We start from the raw sequence: 25,313 nt of genomic DNA on the forward strand, positions 1-25,313 counted from the left end.
CTTTGAAAAACCTGAAATAGTCAGAAAGATCTGTCAAAGAGCAAGACCTGAGCTTCCCAGAAGAATACCTTCATTTCTTAGAAGAATAGCATTCATAAGGCTGTGAGGCCTTTGGCTTCCAAGAATTAAGAGTGGTAGAAAGTCACATTAAATCCTTTTTTATTTCCTTGGAGGGAAATGGATTTATTTTTTTACTGTGGTAAGAGTACTTAATAGGAGATCTACTCTTTTACCAGATTTTAAGTGCAAACCACTTAAAAGTATCATTAACTGTAGGTGTGATGTTGTAATACTGCACGTCTCTAGAACTGATTCATTGTGTATGACTGAAATGTTATACCTGTTGAGAAGCAATTTCACATTCCCCTCTCCCAATAGACCCTAGAAACCACTGTTCTGCTGTGTTTCTGTGAGTTTTGACTATTTTATAGATCCTTCATGTATGTGGAATTATGCCGTATTTGTCTTTCTGTGACTGGCTAATTTTGCTTAGCATAGTATCCTCCAGGTGTATCCAGGTTGTCACATATAGTGGGATTTCTTTCTTTTTTAAGGCCAATAATAGTCCATAGTGTGTATATACCAATTTATTTTTGCCCTGCCATCTGTCAGTAGGCGATTATGTTGTTTCTTCCCTGTTGTGAATAATGAACAATGAACATGACAATACTGATAATCTCGTCAAGATTCTGATTTCAATTCTTCTGGATATATACCCAGGAGTGGGAGTGCTGGACAGTATGGGAGTACTATTTTTTCATTCGAGGAACCTAGATACTGTTGTCCCTAGGGAGCATCACATTTTACATTCCCACCAACCATGTACAAGAGTTGCAATTTCTCTACACTTACTGTATTCTGTTTTTTTGATAATTGGCATCTGAACAGGTATGAGATGATAGCTCATTTGGTTTGCATTTCCCTGATGATTAGTGATATTGAACATCTTTTTATATATCTGTTGGCCATTCGTATTCTTTTTTAGAGAGATGTCTATTCAAGTCCTTTGCCAATGTTTTAGAATGAGTTGTTATGCTATTGAATTATAGGAGTTGTTTTTTTGGTTATTAACTCTTAACCAGAAGTGGTTAGCAAATATTTTCTCCTGTCCATAGGGTCCATTTTTCACTCTGTTGATTGTTTCTCTTGCAGGGCAGAAGGTTTACAGTTCAGTGTCTTTCCATTTGCCTATTTTTGTTTTTGTTGCTGATGCTCTTGGTATATCCAAAGAAGACATCGCCTAGGCTGTCATTATGAAGCTTTCTCTCACATTTTCTTTTAATGATTTTATCAAAAATGAAAACACAGTGTATCAAAACTTACTGGCCATAGCAAAAGCAGTACTAAGAGAAAAGCAATAAATCCCTACATTACAAAAACAAGAAAGATGTTAAACAACTGAATTTTATACCTCTAGAAACTAGAACAAGGAGAAAAACTAACCCACAGTTAGCAGAAGGAAAGAAATAGTGAAGATTGGAACAAAAATGAGTGAAATCAAGAATAGGAAAACAATTTAAAAATCAATAAAGCCAAGAGTTGGTTTTTGAAAGATTAAATTGATAAATGCATAGTTATATTAACTAAGGAAAATGAAGACTCAAAATAAAAATGAGTTAGGACATTACAATGCCACAAAAATAAATAAGCTCATAAGGGTCTGCCATGAACATACATCAACAAATTTGTTAACTTACAAGACATGGATAAATTCCTAGAAATGTACATGCTAATGAGACTGAATCATAAAGAAATAGAAAATCTGAGCAGACAAATGACAAGATGATTTAATCAGTAATCAAAAAACCTCCCAACAAAGAAAAAGCAGGACCAGATGGCTTAGTGAATTCCACCAAACATTTAGAGAAGACCAGGAGAGAATCCAGATACTCCTGACCACAGCCCCCTGACTGATGTTGCATGTGTTTGCCCGCCTGTCCTCCTTTCCTGGAGGATGAGCCACGTGTCTGCATTGCTGCTTCCCCAGCATCCAGCAGAGCACTAGGTGAACACGCAGGAACTAGAACGCACATGGCGCTCAGTGAGTGAATGGAGAAACCATTCCACAGGAGGGAAGAGAATTAAAGGAGTCTTCTCACTAAAGCAGCACCCTTACTCTTTCATCTTTATTTTTGCACCCTCCACCAAATGCCCAGACAAATCTGAGCATAATCACAACCACACTTGAATAATTCTGTCATTTCCAGGTAAACTCATTCACACCCAATCTCAGCTCCATTAGTGTGGACTTTGTCTGCCGTGCAGGGTTCTCATGCTGACAGCTCCTATAGAAGAGAGCTGGGTCCTTTGGTGCAGGACCTCCGTGGTTAAAAGCTGGGGGAGAGACCCCAGGAGTCCTGACTCAGAGAACCATGTGTCGTTCAGAGTTCTGCCAAGAGAGATGACAAAGGTAACCACAGTCCATGGGAGCTGAAAGTTTTTTTGCTTAAAAGTCTGAAAAATCTCTGCTTTGAGAAGCAGACATCTGACAGGAGCTGCAAAGTCGGCAAATCTAATTTTAGACTACCTAGGAGGAAAAAACAAAACGCAAAACAGGATCCCAAATTCAGCTGCAGTGGCTTTGAGGAGAATTCAGAGGACCTGGCTAAGCACACGTGTATATGTGAGCTATGATTAGGCAGGCAGCTCCTTCCAACAGCAGCCCAGGCTTTGCGGGGCCTCTATTACCTCCATTGGGAATCACGGCAAACCAGAACTAAAGAGAACTTGGATTGTCACATCTGTGCATCTCATTTCACATGAGCAAGCCAAAGATAGGAAAGAAACCACTTTGCAAAGAGACACTGTTAGGCATGAACACTTGCTTATCAGCTCATGGATACCTTTGTTCCCACTAAAGCAACTGGTTGCGTGAAGACACTTCTCTGGCATTTGGTAGCCTAGGAACTTGAAGTCTACCAATGTACTAAATGGCCTGACATTTGAAAAGTTTGATCAACTTTCCCAAGGAAGAATCCGTCTACACAAGGTTTTAAAATTTCTTATATTAATAGAATCTCTCTTCAAGCTTTCTTGTTCAGCCAGCGTTAGTGTAAAAAGAATATGAATTTATCCATCCATTTTCATTCAGACTCAGTGCCTGGAAATAGCAGATACCTTTCACCTTATACGTTCAGTGTGTGGCGATACCCTTTCTCTGAGAAATACTCCTCTCCCTACCCTCAGAGGACTTCTGCACACCAACTCCCCAGGCATATTTGTATCATGTGACTGTTTGGCTACTCACAGTTGCTTGGACCATGGGTGATACCAAGCTGGACCAATCAGATCCCCATTTGTATGGATTTTGAAACCTGAGAGGTTTAGGAAATTCACCAGTCATCTGAGCTGGTCTCTTAAATGGACAAGTATAGTCTGGAGTGTTGTAAGGAACACTTAGCTATGAACATGGAAAAACAAAGACAGCCAGTGAAAGGGAAAACAATGAGAGATGGAAAGAAAGAGAGAGAGAGGGAAAGGGAAGAAATGAAGGGAAAAAAACAAAGGCACTGAAGCAGACAGCCAGAGGCAAAGGTACAGTAGAGCAGGGAGGGCTGGGAGTGAGACAGAGACAGAGATTAAGAGATTAAAACTGCCTGTTTCACATTTCTTTTTCAAGTCATTTAAGAGGCCCAGCTGCTCTGGAGTTCCATGTTCTCACAACATTAACACAGTGTTCTCGCAATAATTCCCCCTTTTTATAATTTGAGCTTTTGTTGTTCTCTGTTAATTGCAACGAAGAGTTTTAACTCTAAACAGCTTGGCACTCATTCAAACAGCAGTGCTGATGAAAAAGCAACAAGAGAAAGAGCGCAAGCCAAAAAGTGACACATGATGGATTATGACATATTTGGAGACTGCATAGGCTGTTTCAGAGCCTTTCAAACACTACCTAATTATCTTAGGTTAATAAAACCTTCACCATCAAAAGCAATTCATTTCAGCTCTGCCACTGGGAATGTCAATTAAAAGTTCTTTTGCTAGAACCATAAGATAGGTCTAGCAAGTTAATGTATCCACGTTTGAAGGAAATAGAATGGAGATAGCTAAAGAGAGCTGCGTGGTTTGTTAACACACTAGAGCCCAGCCAGAGGTGCTGAAGGCTTCATTGAGAAAGTACCTTTGGCTTCCAAAAGTGGGAAGTAGGTGAAGTCAGTGGGTCTCAGCCAGGTGGGGCAGATGAATAGGATTAACCCATTGCATCATCGTCGTGTGTTGTACATGGCGACATCTGTCCGCACTGTATACTATTTAGTTACTCTCCTGGACTCAGCCTTTGTATCCTCAGTGCCTAAACACATTCAGTTTCATGCACCCATCTATCTGTTTCTACCTTGCGTTTTCTCCACAACGCTCGTAACTTACTCCTCCATAGATCAATCCTGGTGCACTTTCTGAGGCTCTGCCCACTCTGGTGCTTGCCTCAACCCATGCTGGACAAACTGAGTCACCTCATCCTCGGTTGCCCCCATTTCACTTAGCACTGATATCTGTCACCTGCCAGGGACAGTTCTAAATGTTGGGACCAGAGCAAGAAGCAAAATCCTTGTTTCATTGGTGCTATATTCTGTTTTGAGAGACAGCCAGCACATACACGAATAAATACATAATTTTCAGTACTGATGAATATTATGAAAAAAGCTGTGTAAGGTAGTAATTGATAGGGGAGAAAATGGGATCTTAGTCTAGTAATTTTCATATGTTAGAACTAGTTGTCCCTGTGACTGTTGCACTAATTAAGAGCTCTGAGAAGTATCTTTGCCTGGCACATAGCAAGTCAGCAAATTTGTAATAAAAGTGGGATACGTCAAGGCCACAAATCTAGTGTTTCACAATACATGGAATGCTGTTACAGATTTTACAGACAATAAGAGAGCTAGAGAGTTAACCAATTTCCCAGTGAATGAAGGAAAATTATTTTGTTCCCTGAAAAATGTAAGTATCATATTTGTCTCTGACTTCACCCAGGAATGTAATTAACCGGAAAGCTCTCAGTACTGGTACCAAACATCGATATTCCATTTCTCACTTTCACAAATAGCTGCTTAGACTTGGCCCCACATTCCACTTTCACTGGCTTCAATTATTTAATGCCTCACTTCCCCTGGCCAAAACCTGCTGTTTATTATCTATGTGTCTCACATTAGTTTTTCAGCCACCAACCCAGCTAGTTTGTAATTTTCAATCCAGTACCCTGGGGTTTGTTGTCTGACTTCCATTCCAAATACTGGTTAATTTGGCTATGGAGAACCTTGAGGGGCTGAACTACTTGGCTAGAATAGGATGCAATTTGTTGAGCAAGAATATCCGACTCATTTCTGAACACAGGCATAAGGATGGAAGTAGAGAAAATGCTCAGTAAGTTGGAGCATAGCATTAAAGAAGCCAGACTCAGATTTGGACGGCAGCAAAGGCTTTGGAACCAACTAGAGTTCTGTTTGAATATATATTTTTCAACTTACTGTTAAGGTGTTCTCAGATAACCCAGTCGAGGTTCCTTCTCTCAAACTGAGGAAATTCATATCTCCTTTGCAGTGTCACTGCAACAATCAAATATAGTGTCTACAGAGCACCTAGCAGAATATCTCACACATAGTAGGTATCTATAAAATAAAATTAATAGACATCGATCAAAGTGGACAATAATTTTATAATAAAAGGGAATCTACGTTCAGTAGACTCTCTGTCTAGATATCTCAAAACTGACTGTGTCTAGTCATAGGCAGCATCATATACTGCTACTCAAACTCTTGGTATCAGTACTTTGAGAGAGGTGTTCTAGAACACAAAGCCTGGGTTTGAAACCTGCCTTTACCTCTTCTAACTGGGTGACCCTGGACAAATTACCTTGCAGTGAGTGCCTGTCTCCTCATCGATAACCTGGAAAAAGTCGTAGGATTATTAAGAGGTTGAATAAATACATTCAGGTTACTAAGAATGGGAATCAGGAGCACCAGTTGGTAATTGCAGTGACACCAGGATCAGAAGTAGGACCTTAGACAAAGTTGCTCAAGTCTCCTGCACCTTCACATTTCCTGTGGGAATCAAAGGAACTGGGATGCAAGGTTTCTAATGTTGCTTGAGATGAAGCTAGGTTTACTGCATCCCACAGTTTAGCACTGTTAGAGAAACCTTGAGTGACCCATTCGTTCTCTGTCAAAATGACCTGGCCACTTTTCACTGCTCAAAATTTCTTCGATGGGTAATAGCCTCATCTCAGCTAGAGGGACAGTTATTTAAAGGCAAGGACAGTGCTCGTTTTGTATTCCTTCTAATGCCAGACTGTGAAAAAAAAGCTTCATTTTTATCTGTTGCATCAAAATAGAATGCTTAACAATATTTACTTTTTGGTTAGAACAGAAAGGGACAGAGACAGAAAGAAGTATTGACAGAAGTGCATTCTTGTCACTCTTAATCACTCTGAGATCCTCTTGTAACTCCAGATGCACAATGTACAATGCTTTGTACAGACTTACCATCTTCCAGCATGAAAGGCTCAGGAAACCTCACCTTAATATATTTTTAAAAATATGTTAATTTTTAAAAACATTTTAAATCTCTGAGAAGACTCTTGAGAGTCCCTTGGACTGCAAGGAGATCCAACCAGTCCATTCTGAAGGAGATCAGCCCTGGGATTTCTTTGGAAGGAATGATGCTAAAGCTGAAACTCCAGTACTTTGGCCACCTCATGCGAAGAGTTGACTCATTGGAAAAGACTCTGATGCTGGGAGGGATTGGGGGCAGGAGGAGAAGGGGACGACAGAGGATGAGATGGCTGAATGGCATCACTGACTCGATGGACATGAGTCTGAGTGAACTCCGGGAGTTGGTGATGGACAGGGAGGCCTGGCATGCTGTGATTCATGGGGTCACAAAGAGTCGGACACGACTGAGTGACTGATCTGATCTGATCTAATGATCATTAAAAAAAATCTCTTTGGAATCCTTACTAAAACAATGTTATAAACCCACCTTTTCTTCTTTAATTATAAAAGGCTATTTCAAGTCATATAATTGACCCACTGACAGATTTAATGTTCTGTTTTTTAACTTAAGCATCTGACAAAGCATCCTCTTTTTTTTGTAGACCCCCCCTTTTTTTTTTTTAATATATGTCAACAGGCCTAACCGTTTTGCTATGGCATTCTTTTCTTTCTTCTCAATTGTTATTCCATAAACTTGGTAGGAGGCATAAAGAGAAAGCTCAGTTGGTATGTAGATGTTGGGAAGCCAGCTAGGCTCACTCATTAGCCTTGAGACTCAACCTTCATTAGTAGAGTTCCTTGGTAGCAAGCAACAGAAGTTAACTCTGGCTTCCCAGGTGGTGCAGTGGTAAAGAATCTGCCTGCCAATGCAGGAGATGCGGGTTTAATCCTTGGGTCAAGAAGATCCCCTGGAGTAGGAACTGGGAATCCACTCAGTATTCTTGCCTGGAAAATTTCATGGACAGAGAAGCCTGTGGGCTACAGTCTATGGGGTCTCAAAGAGTCGGACACGACTGAGCACATACACACACACACACAGCATGGAATAGAAAAAACAATTTTTTTAGAAGGAAAAGTGTGGAGATCACAGAGTAAAAAGAAAAAGCTATGAGTCAAGTGGTTGAAACAGAGACATGCATGTGTGCGTGCTCAGTCACTTCAGTTGTGTCTGATTCTGCTACCCTAAGCCCACCAGGCTCCTCTGTCCATGGGATTCTCCAGGCAAGAGTACTGGAGTGGGATGCCATGCCCTCCTCAAGGTGATCTTCCTGACCCAGGGGTCGAACCTGCATCTCTTATGTCTCCTGCACTGGCAGGCCAGTTCTTTACCACTAGTACCAGCTGGGAAGCCCAAACAGAGACACAGTGCCCCATAAATCCTAAAATATTTGCTAGCCAGCTTTTTACAGAGAAAACTTGGTAATCCTTACTTAAAATAATGGAAGTGGATAGATAGTGTTTTCAGGATATCATGATGGAATGGAATTATTTTCCATCCTTACATCTCTTATTTCAAGTTTCAAATCCCTAGAAGACAGAGTCCAACTGACTGAACTTGAGTCACATACCCAGACCCTTCTCAGGGTTCTTGGCTGACCTTCCCGCTACTGCAGGATCCAGCACAGTGAGGCACAGTGCCTCAGAGTAAACCCAAAGCTGGTACTGAAGAATGGAGGATAGGAGCCAGGCAGGCAAAAACAACAGATGTACAGTACACACACTCCCACACAGCAGCCGTGCGGCGATTCAGGCTCGTGCTTCAGTAAAATGAAAATATATGCACATGCTACAAGCCAGGGAGCTTCAGGTTGTTCACAAATAGTCAAAACCAGAAATGGTAACTTTGAATTCCAAGGGTCCAATATATTCCATTTCTCCTAAGTTCCAAAGGCATTAAAAATAGCTCCTGAGGGTAAAACCAAGCAACTGCACTAAACAGGCCTGACACTGATAAGTAAAATACGTCACCTCCTGAGACTCAGTTTCCCCAACCTTCCCTGCCTACCTAGCAGAGCTGGAGTGAGGTTCAGTGTCAGGTATGGAATGGGTGCTCCTTAAATATTTGTGAAATGATTGAGGATCTTATATGAATAAATGGCATCAAGTATGGAAAATCATTAGACAAGAATAAGGCATGATTAAAAACACAAAGCAAGTCATTTATGGTAGCGTTTTACTGTCTCCAAATGCAGTTTGCTACAGTCACATATTCTTTGCTTGTCAGTCATTTATTTCTATAGCATATAAGTATCAAGACTTTTCTCTCCCTCGCCCTCAACCCCAAACCTATCCTCATCTCTCATGGCTGTAGCCTACTGAGGTAACATGGTAAATTGGACACCAATCCAACTTGTAGATACAAGAAAATAATACTGACTTCAAGATACTTAGTGCCTTCTTGAGAGTAGACAATGCCTCATGATCAGTTCATTGGTAGAAATTTTCACAAAACTTTGCACAAACTAGACTCCTCTGAATAGCACAACCTTCCTCAAGATGCCCACCAAGGTCAGCAACACTTCTATCACTATAGCAACCCACTTTCACAGTATTCAATGATGGTTGTTAATTTGATGATTTTGTATTCCTCACCAGAACTCCTAAGACCCTGGGATGTGCAGCCCCAAGACTAATTAGTGCTTTAGGTCCGTCTAGTAATAGTAACACAGAGAAAGCAATGGCACCCCACTCCAGTGCTCTTGCCTGGAAAATCCCATGGATGGAGGAGCCTGGTGGGCTATAGTCCATGGGGTCACTAAGAGTCGGACACGACTGAGCGACTTCACTTTCACTTTTCACTTTCATGTATTGGAGAAGGAAATGGCAACCCTCTCTAGTGTTCTTGCCTGGAGAATCCCAGGGATGGGGGAGCCTGGTGGGCTGCCGTCTGTGGGGTCGCACAGAGTCGGACACGACTGAAGTGACTTAGCAGCAGCAGCAGCAGTAATAATAACAATTATAAGTCCCTAAAACACTGTCGTAAGCATCATGTTAAGCCTGTATTTCATTTACTTGGTAGAAGGTAGTTGGCATCTTTTAACAAGTGGGAAAACTAAGACCAAGAGATATGCAACAAGCTGAAGATCAGAGAGCTTTTAAGTGCTGGCACTTGGAGTCAAGTCTAGAGTGGCTCACAGGAGTCCTATCGGACACAGTGTTTCATCATTTAAAGTCATCAGCAGTAACAAAGAAAAGGAGAGTACAAATGTTATTAGATTAGGAGAAAATAAAGGAAAGAAAGCAATAATGTATTCCTATTGAGATCAGTTCTGTTTACCTTAATTATAAGATAAGAAAGCACCAACTATAGATAGAGAAATGCAGAAAGTTATAATTATGTACCACTCTAGTATGCAGACTTAATAGGCCAAACAAGTGAAGGATGTTGGACATCTGTGTTCCATGCCTCTGCTTTAAGCTAGGTATTTGGTAGAATTGATCCTAGGCCTGGACTACTAGTAACTACTATTTATCACTTATTAGCACGGTGTTCTTGGGTTCTGAAAGAAGGAAGGAAGGAAGGTAGGAGAACGTGTACCAGTTGACTCCTTCACAAACAGGGTGACTTCATCTGTCTGAAAACGGTCTCTTCTCAAGTCATGGTATATGGATAGGACTTGTAGATTGAATAGGAATATCCAGGAGGAAATGTGAAAGACTTGATCCTGACCTGAAAAGAAAATCACTTACCCAGCCAGTCATAGGATGGCATGACTAAGCTTGGCAGCAAAGCAATGGCCTGCATTGGTGGCCTTTCACCCACTCTATGATAGAAGATACTTAGTCATTTACAAACATGGATTTGCACTCACTACTTTTGTATTTCTCTAGCCCATATTTCAGAGAAGGCAATGGCAACCCACTCCAGTACTCTTGCCTGGCAAATCCCATGGATGGAGGAGCCTGGTGGGCTGCAGTCCATGGGGTCGCTAGGAGTCGGACATGACTGAGCGACTTTCCTTTCACTTTTCACTTTCATGCATTGGAGAAGGAAATGGCAACCCCCTCCAGTGTTCTTGCCTGGAGAATCCCAGGGACGGGGGAGCCTGGTGGGCTGCCGTCTCTGGGGTCGCACAGAGTCGGACACGACTGAAGCAACTTAGCAACAGCAGCAGCAACCCATATCTTGATTTTTTTAGCCAACTGCCTCCTTGATAGCTCCATTTTAATGTCAATTTCAACATGCTACAATGGTATGTTTTTATTTCCTTTACAATGTTGGTCCAGCTTCCTCACTTCTATAATCAGCAGAACCACCCTTCTAATGGATCAGGCCAGAAATCTTGGAATCCTTTCTAATTATAATTATTCTATCAGTAAATCCTGTCAGTTTCACCTCCAACATATATCTTGAATTCATCTAATCCCCAAGATTTCTACTGCTAGCCCCTGAACTATGCTACATCTTCACTTTTCTAGCCCTCTGAGGGAACTTCCTCTTTCCATTTTTGACACTTACAACCCAGTGGCAAAAGGGACCTTTGTAAAGCATATCTGATCCCATCATTTTCCTGCTTAAAAGCCTTCAGTCACTTTCCATGTCCCTTAGAAGCCAAAACCCTTCATAGTTTATATATTTCTTAACTGTGCCTGCCCTCTCTTCTCTTCCTCAGGATCATCTAGGCATAGTTGTTTTCCTTGAGTTGCTTTTTACTTAGGACTTGCCTGTGTACCCCTTTATCTGCCAGTCTGACTCCATTTCACCCTCCAGGCTCAACTTCCCTTAGCAGGAGGTTTTACTGTCCTTATTTCTTTCTCTCACACTGTCCCATTCCTCTTCTTTCTAGCACTTATTACAGAGATACTAACTATTTGCTTTCTTGTTCAATATGTCTCTCCTATCAGGCTGCAAGTTCCTCAAAGATGGGGAGAACCTCAACTGTCTGATCTACCACTGATCTCCAGCCTTGAACACAGTGCCTACCACTCAATAAATATTAAATGAGTAAATAATAAATGACTCAATCTACCTTTCAGTCTTTATGGTCTCTGCCATCTCATTTATGGTTTCACCAATGTGTTTCCTCATATCATCTCCTTAGAGATTTATAATTTGCAAAGCTCTTTCACTGTCTTTGTCTTTTCTGTGAAGAAAGCAGAGCAGATGAGTTCATCTCTTAGATACAACTGGAAAAAAAATAAGGTTCTGTTTGTTTAAGAGACTTACTTAAGGCTTAAGAGCAGTAAGTTTGTGGCAGAACCAAAACCGGAACTCAAGAATTCTGATCTTTCCTTTAGCTCTCTTAAGCCTCATTAAATGCTTTGACTTGTCTCTCTTGAGGGATAAATTGTTATCAACAAAGATTTCAAAATACAATGAAATGTAGAAAAGGATATTCAAATAGAGATAGGAAAAAGCATAGTTCCATTTAGTCTCATTTGCATTGTTTATCTTTTCAGGTAACAAGCAAATAAGGCTCATTTATGCATTCTGCTCCAAGCAAAGCTAGACAGGAAGGCCTATCTCTGGAATTCAGAAATGAAAACTCTTTTCAGGTTTTATGAAGATTTATTACAAGTGAGACATTATAGTGGGCAATAAAATGAGCTTCATTGACTGCAACAATGATGAAAAGTAATTAAAAGCTGTGGCCATACTAGATTTTAATTAGTGTAATGGACATGTCTAAAATGCAGGTATATCCATTTATTATTCTCTGAGAGTTCCATATTCTTGAAAGCACTAATGTGCAAAAATGTATCCCAAGACAGAATGGCTACATATAATGGATCATTTTAAAGATGAACATTATTTTAAGTTTTGGCTGAGGACAGTTAATGTTTTCAGAAATATCATCTAGGTCATTTTTACTGAAAAGTTTATTATCATAGGACCACATAAGCTCCCTTCTTCTTCCATTGTTTTTCTACAAAATTATCCCTTCGTAATTTGTAGGAAAAAAAACCAGCACTATGTCTGAGCATGGCTCTTCAAATATCACAACTGAACCATTTATTTTTATCTTAGAAATTAAAATCACATATGCAAAACAAGATACCTCCTCACCAGTCACACTTCTTGACTTTTCTAGGGAGACTCTTATCCACAAAAATGAATGTTTTTGCTCAGAAATGTATGAATGAAATTAGTTACCCATAACGATTAAATTATAAAATGTAGGTTGTCTGTAAAGATGGATGACAACAGTTTCTCCCAGGCTTGTCATGTCAATCCTCCCCTGGGAACCTACTCTCCCTCCTTGAATCTGAGCTGGGCCTACAAGTTGCTTTGACTGAGAGAAGGTAACAGAAGCGACAAGGTGAATTATGAACAATGAGGCTTTAAGACTCTTGGCAGCTCTTAGTTTTGTCCTTTAGGGATCTAGGTCCCATGTCAAGGAGCTCAGGTGAGCCACTAAATGATCCTTGGGGAGAGAGAGGTCCAGCCAGTCCCAGCCATTCCTGCCAGCCCTGCCAAGACACCAGACACATGGGTGAATCTTAAATGTTTGAGCTCTTGCTGAATTCCTAGTTCAATGAAGCCACATGTGTGACCTCAGCCAACACCACATAAAAAAGGGACAAGCTGTACCCACTTGCCATGCTCACAGAGGATGAGACAGCTGGATGGCATCACTGACTCGATGGACGTGAGTCTGAGTGGACTCCAGGAGTTGGTGATGGACAGGGAGGCCTGGCGTGCTGCGATTCATGGGGTCGCAAAGAGTTGGACACGACTGAGCGACTGAACGGAACTGAACTTTAGAGTCATAAAAAAAGAAATGGTTGTTGTTTTAAGCCACCATTCAGAGATGGTGTTTTTATGCACATGAAACACCAAGATAATCACATTTATCTATGTTCCATGTAGACAGAGCAGAGCTGCTTGGTACAGTACGCATATATTGAACAACTGCTATGAGAGCTGTGGGTACCACAATGACTGATACACAGTTCTAATCTTTAGGTAGCTTCCTGTCTAAAGAAGGATACAGAATCAGAATCACAGAATTACAGCATAATGTTTGAAGGGCTGACACTGAGCTGTGTAGTTGAGTACTATCCAGGCCAACCTACTAAACCAGAGAAGGCTATGGAAGGAAGCAGTTGAGCTGAGTCTTGAAGAAGAAGAATTAACCATATATATAAAGAAAAGAGGTTCTAGAGAAAGCAATTTAGAAGAGAATGCTGGGTGGGTGGGGGGCGGGTGTTGGGGTAAGAAGTACATGGTAGGGAACTAAAAGTAGTTGAGTCTGTGTAAAGTGTGACAAGAAACTGGAGGCGATGCAAGGGAAGCCTGGGGAAGATGCAGAATATGGTTAATTTTGTATCATTATAAGGGCTTGGTCTGTTCAGGACAGGGAATAGACTGTACATTAGACATAAATCAGAACTAATTTTTTAACAAGAGTCATCAGGTTGCATACATTAATGGGATCCACCTCTATCACTGAGATAGCTTGGACTCTTAGTTGTAACAGAATCTCAGTTCGAAGTGTATTATGCAAAACAGAATATATAATTTTTGGATTATGTGGCAGTGAAGAAAACTGAGGCAGCTCACAGATTGGAAGAAGAGCAGGGACTCAAAGAAACCTGGGACTCAAAGAACAAAACCAGAAACCCCAGATCACCAGGACATACTCAACACAGCCAGGACACATTGACTTACTATCGCTTGATCTCCTCCCCAGGGGCACCTACTGAAAAACCTTTAGCTGTTTCTTCTGCTTATTTGCCTATATTTTTAAAAAAGAAAATATGCCTACACTTCTTTTTCTTGAATTCTGAAATTCAAGCATTGTCCACTCACTTCCTCTTTAGATGGATGATGTTAGTTCTATTAGATTTCATTTCCCCTACTTCTACCCCTTTCAATATGATTACATCACAATTTTTGATTAACTACACTTCAGTGCTTTTACTATTATGTCTGTGTAAATATTTCTCACTGTTCAGTGAAGTAACCATAATTACATTTAATCTCTTATCCCACTTTTTTCTCACCTGCATTAACTTCTTTTTACTGCTCTGTTTTATGTAAATCGAAGAAATCTCTCCACATTTTGTAATAACTCTTCAAAACACTTTTCAATACATTTTTTTTAAACGACAAACTTAGAATCTCTTAGTTTCAATAGTTTCTTGAAGACATTTCTCCTTGTTCCCTAAATTCTATTTTAATCTATGCTGCCATCTCTCTAGCACAACTTGAACCCCAGGATTTTTCTTAGGTAACATTCTTGAAATTTCTTTAATCTGGGTTTGAAGTTCATCTTTTCTGGATTCCTTTCCTCTAGCTTAGTCCATTCTTCCATTTTGCTGGAACACAGAAGAAAGGGTGCACTGAAAGAGGAAAGTCTTAAAACTGTCACCCTACCGGGCCCCACCCCTGCATCCTTATGTTTGATTGATAGTTTCAGTTCAGTCACTCAGTCATGTCCGATTCTTTGCGTCCGCATGGACTGCAGCATGCCAGGCTTCCCTGTCCATCACCAACTCCTGGAGCTTACTCAAACTCATGTCCATCAAGTCGGTGATGCCATCCAGCCATCTGTCGTCCCCTTCTCCTCCCACCTTCAATCTTTCCCAGCATCAGGGTCTTTTCCTATGAGTCAGTTCTCAGCATCAGGTGGCCAAAGTATTGGAATTTCAGCTTTAGCATCAGTCCTTCCAATGAATATTCAGGACTGATTTCCTTTAGGATTGACTGGTTGGATCTCCTTGCAGTCTAAGAGACTTTCAAGAGTCTTCTCCAACACAGCAGTTCAAAAGCATCGATTCTTCAGCACTCAGCTTTCTTAATAGTCCAACTCTCACATCTGTACATGACCCCCAGTAAAACGACACCTTTGACTAGATGGACCTTTGTTGACAAAGTAATGTCTCTGCTTTTTAATATGCTGTCTAGGTTGGTCATAGCTATTCTTCCAAGGAGCAAGCATCCTTTAATTTCATGGCTGCAGGCACCATCTGCAGTGATTTTGGAGCCCCGAAAAATAAAGTCTCTCACTGTTTTCATTGTTTCTCCATCTATTTGCCATGAAGTGATGGGACCGGATTCCATGGTCTTAGTTTTCTGAATGTTGAGTTTTAAGCCAACTTTTTCACTCTTCCTCTTTCACTTTCATCAAGAGGTTCTTTAGTTCTTCTTCCCTTTCTGCCATAAGGGTGGTGCCATCTGCATATCTGAGGTTATTGATATTTCTCCCAGCAATCTTGATTCCAGCCTGTGTTTCATCCAACCTGGCATTTCCCATGATGTAATCTGCATATAAGTTAAATAAGCAGGGTGATAATATACAGCCTTGATGTACTCCTTTCCTGATTTGGAACCAGTCTGTTGTTCCATATCCAGTTCTAACTGTTGCTTTTTGATCTGCATACAGATTTCTCAAGAGGCAGGTCAGGTGGTCTGGTATTCCCATCTCGTGAAGGATTTTCCGCCATTTGTTGTGATCCACACAGTCAAAGGCTTTGGCATAGTCAATAAATAAAGCAGAAGTAGATGTTTTTCTGGCACTCTCTTGCTTTTTCAATTATCCAGCAGATGTTGACAATTTGATCTCTGGTTCCTCTGCCTTTTCTAAATCCGACTTAAACATCTGGAAGTTCACGGTTCACATATTGTTGAAGCTTGGCTTGGAGAATTTTGAGCATTACTTTGCTAGTGTGGGAGATGAGTGCAATTGTGCAGTAGTTTGAGCATTCTTTGGCATTGCCTTTCTTTGGGTTTGGAATGAAAACTGACCTTTTCCAGTCCTGTGGCCACTGCTGAGTTTTCCAAATTTGCTGGCATACTGAGTGCAGCACTTTGACAGCATCATCCTTTTAGGATTGGAAATAGCTCAAGTGGAATTCCATCACCTCCACTAGGTTTGTTTGAGAAGTGAGAAATGCTGAAATAAAGGAAAACAGTCTAAGGAGACTAAATAATAATAATGTAGTCATTAAGCATAGTCACTAACTTTGTTCGATTGATAGTTAAGAAGGTGTAAAATTCTAGGTTGAAAATAACTTTGTCAGAAGTTTTAAGCTATTCTCTTATTGTCTATTAACTCTCCCTGAGGCCTTTCTGATTACATTTTCTTTAATATGAATTGTATCCCACCCACTCTGGATAATTTAATGGTCTTCTTTTCATCCCTGATCTTCTGAAATGTCATGATGACACCTCAGCATGGGTCTGTATGTCACCATTGTGATGTATTCCTAGTAGGGTCTTTGAATCTGGATACTCATGTTTTCTAGTCCTTGCAAATTTCATAACATTCGTTTTTTCTACTGCCTAAGCTTTAAACAGTGCATTTTATGCTTTAATTGATCACTGTATTGCTTATTGCTTTGCACTGCCCTTTAACTTCTTCATATGTGTCCCTCAGAGGGGGACACATGGTTTCTCCCTCGGCCTTCAGAGGGAACCAATCCTGCCCACACCTTGGTTTTGGACTTCTGGCCTCCTGAACTATGAGAATAAATTTCTGTCACACTAAACCACCTAGTTTTGTGGTAATTTGTTAAAGTAGTCCTAGGAAATGTACATGGTTACTTATTGTTAATCTCCAATGACTTTATCCATGAGTGATATGTTTGTTTTTTTGTTTTTTTCTGTCTTTGGAAGCACATTTGGCTTACATGTGAATAAGCCAAATATCCCTGGAAGCTACCTTCAAGTGTGGCACAATTATATCTTACCCTGCTCTGTAGCCAGGGTCCTCAAGTCTGAATCCTCTTTGGTTCATTTCTATCAGGGCCCATCCATTCTTTCATCTTGTGAAGGGTCTTAGAGGTAGAGGTCTTGGGACCTGCAGATACAATTGCTCCTTACACTAACTTTCAAAATGTGTCCCTGTTTTCAGTCACTGCCCAACTGCCACAGTCTGGAAAACCAGGTGCCTTCAGTTCCTGAGCTTTTGAGAGATTCTTCAGTGCAATCTGACATCTGAGTAAAGAACTACTCTGCTTGCTCATTTACCGTGCCTACATCTAACTTCTGTTGTCATATGTTATAGTTTGAGAGTTCCATGTTTAACTTAATCAAAGGTGTTTTAATCCAAGATGGAGTTTGTATTTCTGTATTCCTTGGAATTTTAGGGGTGATTTTCAAAAGGAGGAAGTTGACTTACAAGTTAATAAGTGGCAAGGTGACTGATTTATAAGGAGATAAGTTTTACACTCTTTGCGACCCCATTGCCTGTAGCCTGCCAGGTTCCTCTGTCCATGGGATTTTCCAGGCAAGAATACTGGAGTGGGTTGCCATTTTCTTCTCCAGGGGATCTTCCCCACCCCAAGGATCAAATTCAGGTCTTCCACATTGTAGGCAGACTCTTTATCCTCTGAGCCACCAGGGAATCCCCAAGTTTTACATTAATTAGAAATATATCAAAACTAAAAATGGAAGCAGTTTAAATGAAATCTTGTTCCTGTCTTACTGATTTTTGCATGTAAACTTTTAATCATAAGGTCTTACAGGGCAAGGAACCCACACACTCCTATTTTTCATACTGCTCCTAGCTATTTGGTAAATATTATATAAGGTAAATTAAGAATGGATAAAAACCCCACACATCCCTATACTTTTCCTCCAGGTTTAAACTTTGTCATCATTTACATTGCAACCTTTGCAAACCAAATTTTCCAGTTTATTTCTTACCCATGAATACTTCTGCAGTTTGCAAAATGGAAAGCTGACTTCATCTCCTTGTTTCAGAACTAAACTCTGCAATTCTTCAGGAAAACAGACAGCTACTGTCTCATATGTTAGGTCCAAACTATCAGTGACTCAGTTCTCTATAAAAAGCAATTCACACCTCCCTCCACCCCTCTCAGAGTCCATAAACAAGAAGAGCTTCAGAAAAAGAAAAGAATTTCATGACTTTTCAAGATGATCAGATAAGGAATGGCATGAGGATAACACAGGAGACCTGATTCCCAGGGGGAGCAGACAAGCTAGCAGTCCTAGGGCAGCCAAAGTGAAGTCCTGTAGAGAAAGCAATCTGTGTGAAATACATCTGGCAATCCCGGAGTAAGTATCCCCATCCTGAGGATTCTCAGAGTCTATTAAAAGCCCTGAGAAGTCCTGGAGTAAATAGAAACAGCACAGTGTGGATTAACTAAAGGATTCCAAAATATATTTGAGAATGTAACTTATTTTTTTCAAAATGATAATCTACCTCTCTAAGACTTGATTTCCTCTTCTATAAAATAAAAATAATAGTTTCTAGTTCAAAAGGACATTTTCAGTATTTAATATGATAGTTTTTAAAACAGCATTTAACTGGCGCCTTCAGTAAATTTTAAACGTAGTAGTTTGTTGAATTTCAGTTTACCTGTGGTAGTTATGGGTTTTATTGTTACTAATAACATAATATCTTATGGAATATGCCTTGGGAAATGCCATATGAGAAGTATGTCAATATTTGTACACCACAATCAATGAAACTTGGTAAGTAAGCAGTTCTGAGACTATCGCAAGGCTCCCACAGGATCAAAGTTTCCAAATGTGCCCTAAAGTCCTCTGACTTCGTTGTTTAAGCATGCTGTTTGTGCTGCTGGATTCTGTTGATGTCCAGTATGACCTGGGTATCAGAAGAGTCATGAAACCATCACACTGGGACTCCAGGGATACAACATGAATGTGTGGAAAGAACATCAGCTTTGGAGCCTGAACACATCTGGGTCAAGATCTTAGATCAACTCTTTGCTCTTTCATAGATAGTTTGCTTTACCATCTCTGGGCCTTTCTCTGCTAGAAAATGAGAAGAATGATTTCTCTTTGATCATGTGGTTGGGTAGATTGTTATTTTTCAGTTGCTTAGTCATGTCCGGCTCTTTGTGACCCCAGGGACTGCAGCACAACAGACTTCCCTGTCCTTCACTATCTCCCAGAGTTTGCTCAAACTCAGGTCCATTGAGTCGATGATGAGCAGATGAACTTGGATTATTGGTGGAAAATGAGTGACTTAGTACCTGGTCCCTATGGGATTAGTTTCTTGGATATTCTGGCCTTTGTGTTACTTATGTGGATGGCCCCTGCTCTACTGTTGGAATCCAGAAACTTAATGCTATTGGTTTACACAGAAGCGTAGCAATTGTCTGTTGATTGTACCTCTCTCTACCCTCATATGACCTCCCCAGCTTGTGTCTACTGAGCTCAACCCCATAGGGCATTATCCATGAAGAACTAAGTGCTAAAATCTCACCACTTTAGCACAGCTCTGAGGTGGCTATTGCATTTGTGGAGGCTGACCAGTAACAGAGAGGATTGGGGAACATCAGAACCTTTTTGCACAACCTGGAAAATTTATATTCTGACTCCAAACATAAGACTTAAAGAAAAAAAGAAAAATAAAAAAGACTTTTATATACAAGCCTTATCTCCTTTGACATACATAACAGCCCCATAAAGTGGATGTATCACTTTATTATCCTCTTTGTACAGAAAGAGAAACAACTTCAAAATTGGTTTAGGATTTCCCCAAGGTCATATTTTGCAGTGGAGCTAATGCTGGAATCAAGTCTTTTGAACCCAAATAATCCATACCAATAGCACACGAACTACTACGACAAAGACCATCTTGGACTATTCAAACCTGTCATTTGCATATCACATTTCATCCTGAAAACATCTTTGAGGGGAAGGTAACATCTCCCTTTCATGGATGAAGAAAACAGGGCGGCTGAGAAGTGGCAGAGCCACTTGGGATTTCAACTAAGGTCTGTTTGACTTCAAAGCCCTTGTCCTGCACACTAAATGAGGCAACTCCAGAGAGAACCTTTGGATCCTGTTAATGCTGTGAAGGCCTCTGGTAATATGTGCTCCAGTAAACTAGCACCCAGGGCAGCAAATGAGTTTTGATGAATATTCACTATATACACACATCTTGTGGGCTGTTCTCTAAGTACAGGTTTCGAGGTATCTGGGAAGACTGGCAGAGTGAGTCTTCACCTCCAAAGACTCCACCTCTGTGTCCTCCTGTGTGTTACAACAACCCAGGGGAGATGCTGCACACACATCAGGAGTGAGTCAGCCAAATCCCAAAGCTCTGTCAACAACTGAGTCAGTGTTTGGCCAGCCCCTTTGGTTTTCTGAGTTCCACTCTCAGCCTTTGTTAGTTGTTCCGTGCCCTCCCCTGCATACTGGGCTGCTTTCTTTCCTTCATTTCTTTTGGATCAGGAGTGGGCAATGAATGGTAGGTAGCAGTTAACATTTCTGGAGAACTTACCACGAGGCAGGCACCATGCACAATTCTTTATCATGCTGTTGAACATGCCTAAGTCTCCAGGGAGTTACTCTTAATTAACCCAGTTTTTTCAATGAGAAAACAGACTTGGAGATGCTTTGTAACTTGCAGAAGGTCACAGAGCATGTAAAGTGGTAGGGGCATGATTTAAACCTTGCCAGTAGAATTGCAAATTGCAGCCCTTCTGCCATTTTGCTGGACTGCCTCTTCTTCAGAGAGAATGAAAAAAATATCACATTAAAAACCAACCCATAAGAAACACTAGCTGCCTTTTCATTTATCCTCAAATACTGATTCCAGTAAAACTAGAGACAGGGACCAAGAGCAGTTTAGATGACTTTGGAAAGATACACAGAAGTGAAATTGGCAAAAAAAAATTTTTTTAAGTTTCACCTCTGAAGACTCCACCTCTGTGTCTTCCTGTGTGTTACAACAACCCAGGGGAGATGCTGCAGACACATCCATCAAACACCATGTCTTAAGTTCTTAAAAGGCTCACTCTCAGGCTGCCCAGAGAAACATGAGTAAATAACCCACCTCACAAGGGACAATTGCTTCACTTCATGTGAGAACCCTATGTATATTTCTTGCTGGATTATCTTGGTTTTAGAGTCTATTTGTTTTCTGTGGCTGCTATAATAAATTATCACAAAGTTTTTTACTTAAAACAACACAAATGTATTATCTTACAGTTCTAGAGGTCAGAAATCTGAAATGGGTCTCACTAAGCTGAAATCAAAGTGTCATCAGGGATGCATTGGCTTCTGATGGCTCTTAAGAGAATTCTTTTTTTTTTTTTTGTCTTTTTCAAATTCTAGAGGCTGCCCCATATTCCTTGGCTGTGACTCCTCTTCCATCTTCAAAGTCAACGATGACCAATCCTATCTTTCTCATGCTATACCACCCTGACACTGACTCTGTCACCTCTCTCTTCCACATTCAAGGACACCTGTTAATGTCAGCTGAGTAGCAGTTTTGGCATGTAACATAACATAACCCTAAATTCTAGGAATTAGGATATGAGCATTTTAGGGGGACCATCCTTCCGCCTATCATGTGGAGCTGTTTGTAAATTCTGTCTTTGGATGGAATCCTTCAGTAGTGTGAGTAGTGAAAACAGAAATGAAAACCTAAGCTACAAAGATTAACTGATTTCAAGGAGATGTGATATATAATGAAACTTAGCATTAACAGCATCCTTTATATTTAGGAATATTTCAACATACAAAGCTTGTTAACTCATTAATCTACACTGCAAAACTCTAAGATAGTCACTACCCACAACATTTTAAGGGTGAAGTAATCCAAGTCCCAGAGGTAGCACAGGAGCTGTGGCTAAGCTGGGTGCAAGCCTAAGACACCAGACCCCATGACCTGCTCTCTGCCTACTACACACAACTCTTTCAAAGAAAGGTTCCCACCTTGCAAGGTGTGTTTACTGACAAAGGCCATTGACTGCTAGGACTAAAACTGCTGAGGAACTAAAGCATTATCTTTTAGGCTCAGAGTATATGGGAACAGATGCTCAAGGCATCTTCGATTGGGACATCCCAGGTCCAGCCTTCTAAGCTTATCATATGGATGGGTAGCTAAGGTAGCAGGTTTCCCCTGGTTTCTTACCTTCCCTGAATCCTGGGTCTGTTCTGTCTAGGAACAGTGGGTGGCAAGGAGCTCACAGCCCCAATTCCCTTTTTCTATTTGCCAGCCGAAAACAAACATCCTGGTCTTCCCATTTGCCACTCCTCTGCAAGATAGTGAAACCAGTGTAACTCACAGTTTTTAAAATGAGAACATCATGGAGAATCCATAATGTGTTGGTCACCCTAATAGAATGAGAAAAATGTCTTTCAAAAAATCCTAAATTGGACCCTAGTGTTCTTTCCAAAGTACCCATAGACTCTTAATTGTTAAATCTTTACTGATATTAAAGTGAGTATGTGTGGCTTCTCCTCAAATATATCTGGGTCAGAATCCATCTCTACTGATTACAAGCTGTGTAACATTGGACAAGATGCTAAACTGTTCTGGACCTCACTTTCCTTATCTATGAAATGAACATGGCAGTATTTTTATCCTAAAATCAATGTGAAGATTCAATGACACAATACATGCAAGTTTAGCACAGACTGAGCTCTGAGTGATCAGTGGTAATTACTACCCTTACTGAACTAATTGGTTCAGTAAATGTTTAAAAATCCCCCAATGTTAAATTGGTCAGGACAGCACAGAGATGGGATTGTGGCTGCCTAGTTACACAAGTCTTTGCTTAAATTCCAACTTCTTTATTCCTTGAAGGATGATTGACACATTTTACCTTCACTGAGCCTCTTCTCAAGGGAAAATGATAGTATCTCCTTCAAAATGTTATCACTTTAGATAAATGAAATGATATTTAGGTCTTAGCATATGTCCTAGCATATTATAAATACTCAACAAGAGATGTTGCTGTCATTGTTCAGTCACCAAGTTGTGTCCAACTCTTTGCAACCCCATGGACTGCAGCACGCCAATCCTCCCTTTCCTTCACCATCTCCTGGAGTTTGCTGAAGTTCATGTCCATTGAATCAGTGATGCCATCCATCTATCTCATCCTCTGTTGCCCTCTTCTACTTCTGCCTTCAATATTTCCCAGCATCAGGGTCTTTTCCAATGAGTCAGCTCTTCTCAACAGGCGGCCAAAGTATGAGAGCTTCAGCTTCAGCATCAGTCCTTCCAATGAATATTCAGGACTGATTTCTTTTAGGATTGACTGGTTTGATCTCCTATCCAAGGGATTCTGAAGAGTCTTCTCCAGCACCACAGTTCAAAAGCATGAATTCTCTGATGCTCTGCTTTTTTTATGGTCCAGCTCTCACATCTGTACATGACTACTGGAAAGACCGTAGCCATGACTACACAGACCTTTGTCAGCAAAGTGATGCCTTTGCTTTTTAATACACTATCTAGGTTTGCCATAGCTTTCCTTTCAAGAAGCAATCATCTTCTAGTTTGATGGCTGTAGGCACCATCTGCAGTGATTTTAGACCCCAAGAAAAGGAAGTCTGTCATTGTTTCCAACCTTTCCCCTCTGTTTGCCATGAAGTGATGGGACCGGATGCCATGATCTTAGATTTTTTTAATGACTTTTAAGCCAGCTTTTTCATAGTCCTCTTTCACTCTCATCAAGAGGGTCTTTAGGTACTCTTTGCTTTCTGCCATTAGAGTGGTATCATCTGCGTATCTGAGATTGTTGATATTTCTCCTGGCAGTCTTATTTCCAGCTTATAACTTATCCAGCCCAGCATTTGTCATGATGTGCTCTGCAAATAAGTTAAATAAACAGGGTGACAGTAAACAGCCTTGTCATACTCCTTTCTCAATTTTGAACCAGTCAGTTGTCCCATATAAGGTTCTAAGAGATGAATGTTATTATGATATTCTCTTAGAACTTCTTGGTTGTAACTTAAAAAAAAAAAAGTAGGTATTTTATTGGCTTATGGCTTTAAAAATCCAGGCATAGAGCAGGCTTGAGTTAATGCTGGACTTTCTAGATGCCAATAATGATATTATTAAGAAGCTTGCTCTCTCTCTCTCTCTCTCTCTCTCTGTTTCTTGGCACCATTTTGCCTTGGTACCAACTTCACTCTCAAACAAGCATTGCATATGATGGCAGGAGCCTACCAAACCCTATAGAAAGAAACCTGCTTCCAATATTTCCAACAAAATTTGTACATTGGCTATCACTGAGCCCACATGATTTTTGTGTCTGTCGCAGAACCAGTGTGTGACTAGGGTAATAAAAATGCTGATTGGCCAGGCCTGGGTCACAATGACTATCTCTGGACCTAAAGGAAGTGAATTCCAATTGCCAGTTCTGCCTGGATCAGGAGAGGTGAATGGGGGTTCCCAAGTAAATTTAGAAAAAAGAATTGATCCTGCACAGGCAAAACAGTAGTTATTCTTCATCATTGCATTATTATCACATTATTTTATTTTTTTAAAAAAATCCAACTCTAGCCAAGGAATAAAAGGTCATCAAATTGCCACCTAATGTGAAACCTGAGAAAACTTCTCATGCAGTACAATTTTGACAATCTGGTTCTTTGTGGTGGCTTAAATTTCCCTGCTAGTGGGTAATGTTTAAACCAACCAAACAGCAAGTCTGGCAGTTTTAACATGTGTCCATCAGTTCCTTGACATTTCTCCTCTCAAGAGTTGGAGCTTAATTCCACTCCCCTTGAACAAAAGGATTCACTGGACTGAATGAATCCTGCAGATGAACAGAATATGGGAGGAATGATCATGTGTGACTTCTGAAGTGAAAGTCACTCACTTGTGTCTGACTCTTTGCCACCCCATGGACTATACAGTCCATGGAATTCTCCAAGCCAAAATACTGGAGAATACAGGCCTTTCCCTTCTCCAGGGGATCTTCCCAACCCGGGGACTGAACCCAGGTCTCCTGCATTGCAGGTGGATTCTTTACCAGCTGAGCCATAAGGGAAGCCCAAGAATATGGAGTGGGTAGCCTATCTGTTCTCCAGCAGGTCTTCCTGACTCCAGGAATCAAACCCAGGTCTCCTGCATTGCAGGTGGATGATTTACCAACTGAACTGTCAGGGAAGCCTTGATACTGACTTCTGGGTTAGGTCAGAAAAGACACTGC

The sequence above is a fragment of the Bos grunniens genome, chromosome 22 (assembly GCF_055505025.1).
Source record: "Bos grunniens cultivar Pamir isolate PY7600 chromosome 22, Bosgru_T2T1.0, whole genome shotgun sequence".
Lineage (NCBI taxonomy): Eukaryota > Metazoa > Chordata > Mammalia > Artiodactyla > Bovidae > Bos > Bos grunniens.